The sequence below is a fragment of the Triticum aestivum genome, chromosome 1B (genome assembly GCF_018294505.1).
Source record: "Triticum aestivum cultivar Chinese Spring chromosome 1B, IWGSC CS RefSeq v2.1, whole genome shotgun sequence".
Classification (NCBI taxonomy): domain Eukaryota; kingdom Viridiplantae; phylum Streptophyta; class Magnoliopsida; order Poales; family Poaceae; genus Triticum; species Triticum aestivum.
Window position 1 is genome coordinate 595,429,133 of NC_057795.1, and position 9,413 is coordinate 595,438,545.

Below are 9,413 nucleotides of genomic sequence, written 5' to 3' on the forward strand. Positions count from 1 at the left end.
AGAATCCTCAAATTCCAAAAGGAGAAAAAGATATGCTCAAATTTAAGTTTTTTTTTAATTTTGGTTAAATCTGGTCAAACTATGGTCAAACTACTTGTTCAAGAAGTATTAATGTTACTACATACTTATTCAAGAATATTAGTGTTACTAAATAATTATTTCAATTTTTTGAATTTTGGTCAAATCTGGTCAAACTATGGTCAAACTTATTTAAGAAATATTAGTGTTACTAAATAATTACTGTTTTTTAGAATAATAGTTTCAAACTCAGACGGTGAAATGTGTGACCTAATGCTCAAGCTAAACTGCTGAGGGTTAATAGGATTTACAGCTTAAATTTGTCAGGAAAACAACAAGTGCAGACTTGGAAAGTAGAGGGAATAGAACTCCGAAGTTAAGCGTGCTCAGGCTGGGGAGTGAGAGGATGGGTGACCGGTCGGGAAGTTAGACGATTTGGAATGAGTGATCCACACTTGAGTAGTTAAGAGGGGCGATTAGAGACTAAATCATCAAATAATTCAGAAAATTGAAAATAAAAAAAATCAATTTTTTTCAAAATTTTCAAAAAAAAAAATCAAAATAAAATACCTTTAGTACCGGTTGGTAACACCAACCGGTATTAAAGGTCCCCCATACCACGGCGCGAGCTCACGCCACGTGGTGGGCCTTTAGTGGCGGTTCATGTCGAACCGGTACTAAAGGGGGGGGGGGCTTTAGTCTCCACTCTTTAGTGCCGGTTGCAGAACCGGTATTAAAGGCCCTTATGAACCGGTATTAAAGCTCCGTTTTCTACTTGTGGCAGCAGGAGGCGGAAGTGTGGCTGCTTGAAATCTGAAGCAGCGGCAGAGGGCATCCAAAGTGACAGATTAGGGGTGTGTTGCCTGAATCTGAATCTGTTTGTGGGTTGTTTCTGCTGTGAGTGGAAAGAAGAACAGAGCAATATACCAAGGAGAGGTGTGCCAGGATGGCTGATGGTGCTCCAACAGGTGTCACGGCAGGGGAGCTTGCAGCGGTGTTGAGAGCCATGGACGAGAAGTACAGATTGTTGTTTGAGGCTATTGGGAAGCAAGGAGAGAGTTCGAAGTCAGAGGCAGAGGTCAAGGAAGATATCCATCCATTGCAGATGCCCCTGGTGAAGTTAGAAGGATCTGAAACCTATGCAAGTTGGCCAGAGCATGCGGAGACGATTCTTGTGTCAAGAAGGCTAGAGGGATATATTCTTGGGGCAATTGAAAAACCAGCAGATGAGAACTCTAAGGAAGGTCAAAAGTGGAAGATGACCAACGCATTAGTGAGAGCATGGCTGTTGAGTTCAGTTTCACCTAAAATTGCTAAACAAGTGGAAAGGATTAAGGAAGCATCAAAATTTTGGCGGCTGCTGAAAGGCACATATTCTGGAGTCGGCAATGAGATGCTTGCTTGTAGAATTCAGAGGGAGTTGCAAGGGTTGAGTCAGGGTGATAAATCAGTTGTGGAGTATGTGTCTGAGTTGAAGAGATTGTGGAGTGACATTGACTATTTTGACCCAGTTGAGATGGAGTGTGGCAAGTGTATTGAGAAATTTAACAAATGGACAGAAAGGAGACGTGTAAGGGACTTCCTAAATGGACTCATCCTAAGTTTGAAAATAGGAGGGCTGCACTCTATGGCAGTGGAAAGCTGCCTACACTCGAGCAGGCAATCTCAACTATTATCAGTGAGGAAACTAGGTTGAAATTAGAGGCAGCCAGTTCCGTGACACAAGGCATCATGCATCGGCAATCAGCACTCTATGCAACAGAGGGTGGAAATTATCAAAATACGGTATCAAACATAGTGGAAAGGAAATGCTTTGAGTGTGGTGAACCAGGACATTTGAGGTCTTCATGCCCTGAATTAATGGGAGCAGGTAGAGGAAGAGGGCAGGATTGGCGGGGAAGAGGCCGTGGTCGTGGGTTTGAAGGACGAGGTGGCCGCGGGAGAGGAACACGCCCTACTGGTAGAGCGAACACATCTGTAATCTCTGAAAATACCACTGAAACCATGAGCGTTCACATAACTGCTGAGGATTGGGAGAAGTGGTGTCAATTCAAGGAGCTACATTTACCGAAAAAGGCTTTCGCCCCGCTTTATATATAAAGCACAGATCAACCACAACCCAAGTACAAGCACATCCCACGACAACACACACACACCCAAGGCGGGATACATAGGCGCTGTGCGCAGCAGCACCACCCCTAACACTACAAGAGCAATCAGGGACCTCCACCGGGAACACGCCACCGCGAAGAGATGAAGCCGCATATGACGAACCGAGAGCTCCAAGGCGGCGCCTCCAAGAAGGTTACGACGCTAGCGCGCCGCCACCGCCTGACCCGGGGGGGTCAGAGTTTCCTCTGGAGCGACACGATGACCAGTGAGAGCCGCGACGACGCCTTCAAGAAGGTAACGCACTATGCCGCCGCCGTTCCGTCCGAGGATAGAACAGGTTTTCACCCCAGCAAACACTCACCGCCACCGAACGCCACACCCCTGCCACCATGCCGCCCACACGGCCATGGTCACCGGGAAGCACCAAGCCACGGGCTCTGCCCATGAACACCGCGCTACCACCACCAGGGCCGCCACCCCGGCATCCAAGACCTTGACACCACCGCACCTGAGACCCGTCGCTACCCCAACCAAAGAGACGAGTGGAAAGGACGCTCCTTTACACACCCCTGGACGGCCCCCGGAGCCGAGACCCAAAGGGCCGGCCCAAAAAAGGCCTCCATCGCCCGTCCTGCTGCACCGGGTGCAAGACAAGCTTAGTCCTGCTGCCAGGCGCGAGACGAGGTCGGTCCTGCTGCCGGGCGCGAGACAAGCACGGTCCTGCTGCCGGGCACGAGACGAGCTCGGTCCTGCTGCCGGGCGCGAGACGAGCTCTGTCTCACAGCCACGGGCGCGAGACGAGCAATGGACCGCAACTGGGAGCGGTCCAGCCCTATGACGAGGGTAGAGCCCGAACGATGAGGGGAGGGATCGAAGGTCGAAAAAGGCCGCTCACCGACGGCCGACGCCGCTCTCGGAGATGACCAACCGCTACCGTGACACGATCCAGACCACCGCCATGAGCCACCACCACGCCGTGGTAGCCCACATCCCCGGATCCACGCCCTGACCAACACCACTGGAGGCTCCACCACCCCACCGGAGAAGCACAGCCGCCAGCAGCAGCACCACCACCTTAGCAGGGCCGCCGGCCGTCCCCGCCGCCACCAACCACCAACCCCAACCAGATCTGGGCAGAGCCACCCAGATCCACCACCAGAGCAACCCGCCTCCTCGGATCCCCACAAGCCGCGCTGGAGGGGGGAGGGAGAGGGGGGCACGCCTACGGGCCACCACGACGCCGGAGAGGGGGAGGGGAGCCAGAGCAGAGGAGAGCCGCCGCCTGACGCCGACGGGCAGGAGGGGGCACCCCGCGACGCTGGCCACCTGCGTGCGGGAGGAGACGCCCCGCCGCCGCCTGCGCCATGCGGCCTTTGGCCGGTGACGTCGCCGGCGGCGGCGAGGGAGGAGAGGCCGAGGCGAGGGCTGGGGCGGTGGCGCTAGGGAAGCCGCCCGGAGTCGCCCGCGGGAGCGACTCTGGAGCGACTGTGGGAAGGAGCTACATTTAGGTGACAAGTCAACCGCTGGAGCACCTGCAACCTCTGCCTCTACGGCCTCTGCAAATTTCGGTGGTAACAACTCTCGCACTATGAAATATAAATCCATCAATGCACCATGGCTATTAGATTCAGGTGCATCTAGAAATATGGCTGGCTCCTACAAAAGCTTTATTGATTATACTCCTGAGATACAAAGGCAAAGCGTTAAATTAGCTGATGGCTCCTCCCAAACCATTATGGGATCAGGAACAATTGTGTGCAGCAATGATATATCTTTGTCCTCTATTTTGCATGTTCCCTCATTCCCAATAAATTTACTATCCATCAGTTGCATTACAAAAGAGCTAAATTGTGTTACCATCTTCTTTCCATCATGGTGCTTGTTTCAGGAACTTGGGACTGGAAGAAGACTTGGGAAAGGGAGCATGCATGATGGGTTGTATTATCTGGATAATAATATGTCTCCCGCGGTAGTAGCAGCTGCTATACCTCTTTCACCACTTGAAGAATTTCTTCTCCACCACCGCAGGCTAGGACATATGTCTTTTGTCACTCTCGGTCAGCTTTATCCTGATCTCTATAAGAAAGTTAGCAAGGGGTGTCTAGTATGTGATGCTTGTCAATATGGCAAACAGACACGTAGCTCTTACACATCATCTGATAATAGAAGTGATACACCACTTCAAGTTATACATTCTGATGTGTGGGGTCCTAGTGGTGTTTCATCTTTAAATGGTTATCGGTCGTTTGTTACCTTTATTGACTGTTGTACTAGAGTCACTTGGGTTTATGTGTTGAGGAACAAGAATGATGTGTTTGAATGCTTTGTTGATTTCCACAATATGATCAGAACACAATATAATGCATGTATGAAAATATTTCGCACTGACAATGGCACGGAGTATGTGAACAAAATTTGATGAGTGCCTTTCAAGTTTTGGGATTATTCATCAGACAACTTGTCCAGGTACTACGGAGCAGAATGGTTTGGCAGAGAGGAAGAATAGACATCTTCTAGAAATCACTCGTTGCATAATGACATCTATGAATGTTCCTAAGTTTTTGTGGGGTGAGGCCGTAATGACAACTGCCTACTTAATTAATAGAATGCCATCCAGCTAGGTACTTGGTTATAAAACACCAATAGAGTGTCTTACAGGTGAAAGAAAATATGTAGTTCCTCCTAAGGTCTTTGGCTGTGTTTGTTTTGTGAAGGATTATAGACCATCGGTTGGCAAACTAGATCCAAAGACAATAAAGTATGTATTTGTAGGCTATTCCGGTAAACAGAAGGGTTATAGATGTTGGTGTCCATCAGAGAGGAGAATGTTTGTTAGTATGGATGTGGTATTTAGAGAGCAAGAACCATTTTATGGTGAGCCAACAGATTTAAACAATGTGTTCCCTGATTTGTTTACTAATGAAACTTCTAGTGTAAATTGTGAGATAGAGGAAGATAAGGAAGAAGAAGAAGATGAAACATCAGGAAAGATGATAATTGGGGTAATTCCAGCAGAAACAAGACAAGAACAAAGACAGGGGGAGCCGTATGATACATCGAATGAAGCACTCCGGTGGCCAAGACCAAATGAGGAAAGGGAGATTCAGGTGTATACACGAAGACGATGTACCACAGAGGAGCAAATGCAAGTGCTGGAACCCGAACCGGAGGCTTATGGACAACACCAGGAGCAAGAGCAGGAGGCTGACCAATAGGATGATACGCAAGGTCAAACTAATGACACCAGATCTTCCTCGGACAGTGGTAACATCTCTTCTCAATATCATGACCTTGATGTTCCGATAGCTCACAGAAAGCAGCCACGGCCTAATGCCAGAAAATTGCCCTCTAAATTGGATCCTTATATGGTCTCCAACTATGTCTCATATGATATTGTTGGTCCTTCTTACAAGTCTTTTATCGCAGCACTGGATTCTGCAGAACCTTTGCCACGGGATTGGCAGGAGGCAAAACTAAACCCAAAGTGGAGGGCAGCTATGCTGGAGGAGATGGCTGCTCTCGACAAGAATAATACATGGGTAGTTACACCACTTCCCAATAACAAGAAGGTAGTAGGATGCAAATGGGTGTTCACCATAAAACATACACCAGAAGGGAAAGTAGAGAGATACAAGGCAAGACTTGTGGCGAAAGGTTATAGCCAAACATATGGGGTGGACTATGATGAAACCTTCGCCCCGGTTGCAAAGATGAACACCATTAGAGCTTTAATCTCGGTGGCAGCAAATAACAAGTGGAAGTTGTTCCAACTTGATGTGAAGAATGCATTCCTTCATGGAGATCTACAGGAAGAAGTTTATATGGAGATTCCACCAGGGTTCAATGGGCCTGAGACAGAGGGTAAAGTGTGTAGATTGAAGAAATCACTTTATGGACTTAAACAGTCACCAAGGGCTTGGTTTGGAAGATTTTGCAAAGAAGTCTGCTCTTTGGGCTTTAAACAGAGCAATGCCGACCACATCCTTTTCTTTAAGAATCACCAAAACAAAACTATCATATTGGTGGTATATGTTGATGACATTGTGATCACAGGTAATGATGATGAGGAGATAAGGAATGTGAAGAAGATGTCGGTGAAGTCATTTGAGGTCAAAGACCTCGGGTTTCTTCACTTCTTCTTGGGAATCGAAGTAGCTTATGGGGTTGAATGTATCTATCTCTCTCAAAAAAATATGTGCTTGATCTTCTCACTGAAACTGGGATGCTTGAAAGTAAACCTGCTGCCACACCAATTGAAATGAACCTTCGTACTACAGCAAATCCAGGAGAACCTGTTGATAGGGGGAGATATCAGAGACTTGTAGGGCGTTTAATTTATCTATCCCACACTAGACCAGATATTGCATATGCAGTTAGTCTGGTGAGTAGATATATGCATGATCCTCGATCAAGTCATCTAGATGCTGTAAATAGAATTTTGAGATACCTCAAAGGGTGTCCTGGAAAAGGAATTCTTCTTTCATATCATGGTCATCTAGAAGTTGAGGGATACACAGACGTTGATTGGGCTGGGTGCCTGGATGATAGGAGATCCACTTCAGGTTATTGCATCTTTGTGGGAGGAAATTTAGTCAGTTGGAGGAGTAAGAAGCAAAGTGTTGTCACCAGGTCCACAGCAGAAGCAGAATTGCGATCCATGGCTGCGGGGCTATGTGAGTTGTTGTGGCTTCGATTATTGTTAATTGAACTTCAGTTGTTCAAAGGAGGACCACTTAAACTTCATTGTGATAATCAGGCCGCAATTAACATCATAAACAATCCGGTTCACCACGATAGAACACAACATATCGAAATTGGTAGGCATTTTATTAAGGAGAAACTTGATGAGGGAGTACTTGAAGTAGGCTTTGTTAAAAGTGGGGATCAACTTGCTGATGCATTAACAAAGGGTGTGAGTGTTGTATCATTCTCAAAATTGTGTGACAAGATGGGGCTCTTAGACATTTTTGCCCCATCTTGAGGGGGAGTGTTGTAGGGTGTGAGTTACAGGAGTGATGTAGGGTGTGAGTTGCAAAACAGGGAAGTGTGAAGGGTCAAAATGTAAATGGAAGGTGTATATACTGTGAGGAGGAATGGATCGATGGTTGAGGTTCTTCTAGAAATCTCTCATCTTTTCTTCCCCCTTCCCCTGTAGCTTTGCTGGAGAAGTGAGATCAACCAAAAGGCCAGACAATAGGAAGAAGTTCAAAATGGAAATAATGAGACGACACACTGCAACCAAATAAATGCATTGAAGTTTTTTTACCATATTGAAGACCGTTCAACCAAGTGAAGGAGGTATTAAGGTATTGTTTGATTTTTAGTCTGGGATAAATGATTGTATACCATTGCGTATCCATCCCATGGACTTGGGGTAGTACTATCGTTTTAACAGAGATAGTTTTATTTCATCTATAACAGATTCTGATGGATGGACATATTGTTGGAAATATGCCCTAGAGGCAATAATAAAATGATTATTATTATATTTCCTTGTTCATGATAATTGTCTATAATTCATGCTATAACTGTGTTATCCGGAAATCGTAATACATGTGTGAATATATAGACCACAACACGTCCCTAGTGAGCCTCTAGTTGACTAGCTCGTTGATCAACAGATAGTCATGGTTTCCTGACTATGGACATTGGATGTCATTGATAACGGGATCACATCATTAGGAGAATGATGTGATGGACAAGACTCAATCCTAAGCATAGCACAAAGATCGTGTAGTTTGTTTCGCTAGAGCTTTTCCAAATGTCAAGTATCATTTCCTTAGACCATGAGATTGTGTAACTCCCGGATACCGTAGGAGTGCTTTGGGTGTGCCAAACGTCACAACATAATTGGTGCACTACGGTATCTCCAAAAGTGTCTGTTGGGTTGGCACGAATCGAGACTGGGATTTGTCACTCCGTATGACGGAGAGGTATCTCTGGGCCCACTCGGTAATGCATCATCATAATGAGCTCAATGTGACCAAGTTTCTGGTCACGGGATCATGCATTAAGGTACGAGTAAAGTGACTTGCCGGTAACGAGATTAAACGAGGTATTGGGATACCGACGATCGAATCTCGGGCAAGTAACGTACCGATTGACAAAGGGAACTGTATACGGGATTGATTGAATCCTCGACATCGTGGTTCATCTGATGAGATCATCGAGGAGCATGTGGGAGCCAACATGGGTATCCAGATCCCGCTGTTGGTTATTGACCAGAGAGGCGTCTTGGTCATGTCTGCATGTCTCCCGAACCTGTAGGGTCTACACACTTAAGGTTCGGTGACGCTAGGGTTGCAAAGATATTAGTATGCAGTAACCCGAAAGTTGTTCGGAGTCCCGGATGAGATCCCGGACGTCACGAGGAGTTCCGGAATGGTCCGGAGGTAAAGATTCATATATAGGAAGTCAAGTTTCGGCCATCGGGAAAGTTTCGGGGGTCACTGGTATTGTACCGGGACCACCGGAAGGGTCCCGGGGTCCACAGGGTGGGGCCACCTATCTCGGAGGGCCACATGGGCTGAAGTGGGAGGGGAACCAGCCCCTGGTGGGCTGGTGCGCCCCCCCTGCGCCTAGGGTTGGAAACCCTAGGGGTGGGGGGGCGCCTCCACTTGCCTTGGGGGGCGAGCCACCCCCTTGGCCGCCGCCCCCCCTTGAAGATCCCATCTCCTAGGGCCGGCGCCACCTAGGGGCCCTATATATAGTGGGGGGAGGGAGGGCAGCCGCACCCAAGTCCCTGGTGCCTCCCTCTCCCCACGCACCACCTCTCCCTCTCGCAGAAGCTTGGCGAAGCCCTGCCGTGACCGCTGCTGCATCCACCACCACGCAGTCGTGCTGCTGGATCTTCATCAACCTCTCCTTCCTCCTTGCTAGATCAAGAAGGAGGAGACGTCTTCCCAACCGTACGTGTGTTGAACGCGGAGGTGCCGTCCGTTCGGCGCTAGGATCTCCGGTGATTTGGATCACGACGAGTACGACTCCCTCAACCCCGTTCTCTTGAACGCTTCCGCACGCGATCTACAAGGGTATGTAGATGCAATCCCCTGTCTCGTTGCTAGATGACTCCATAGATTGATCTTGGTGAAGCGTAGAAAAAATTTATTTTCTACAACGTTCCCCAACACATATGGCATAGAAACATGAATTAGAAGAGCAACTAACTGAAGACACTCAAGGTACAACACTACAAGATTCAACATGTGATGGATGATAACCAAGATCATGATCAGTGTTTTGGTCTATCGTTTATGTAACATAACAGTAGAAATCTATACTAT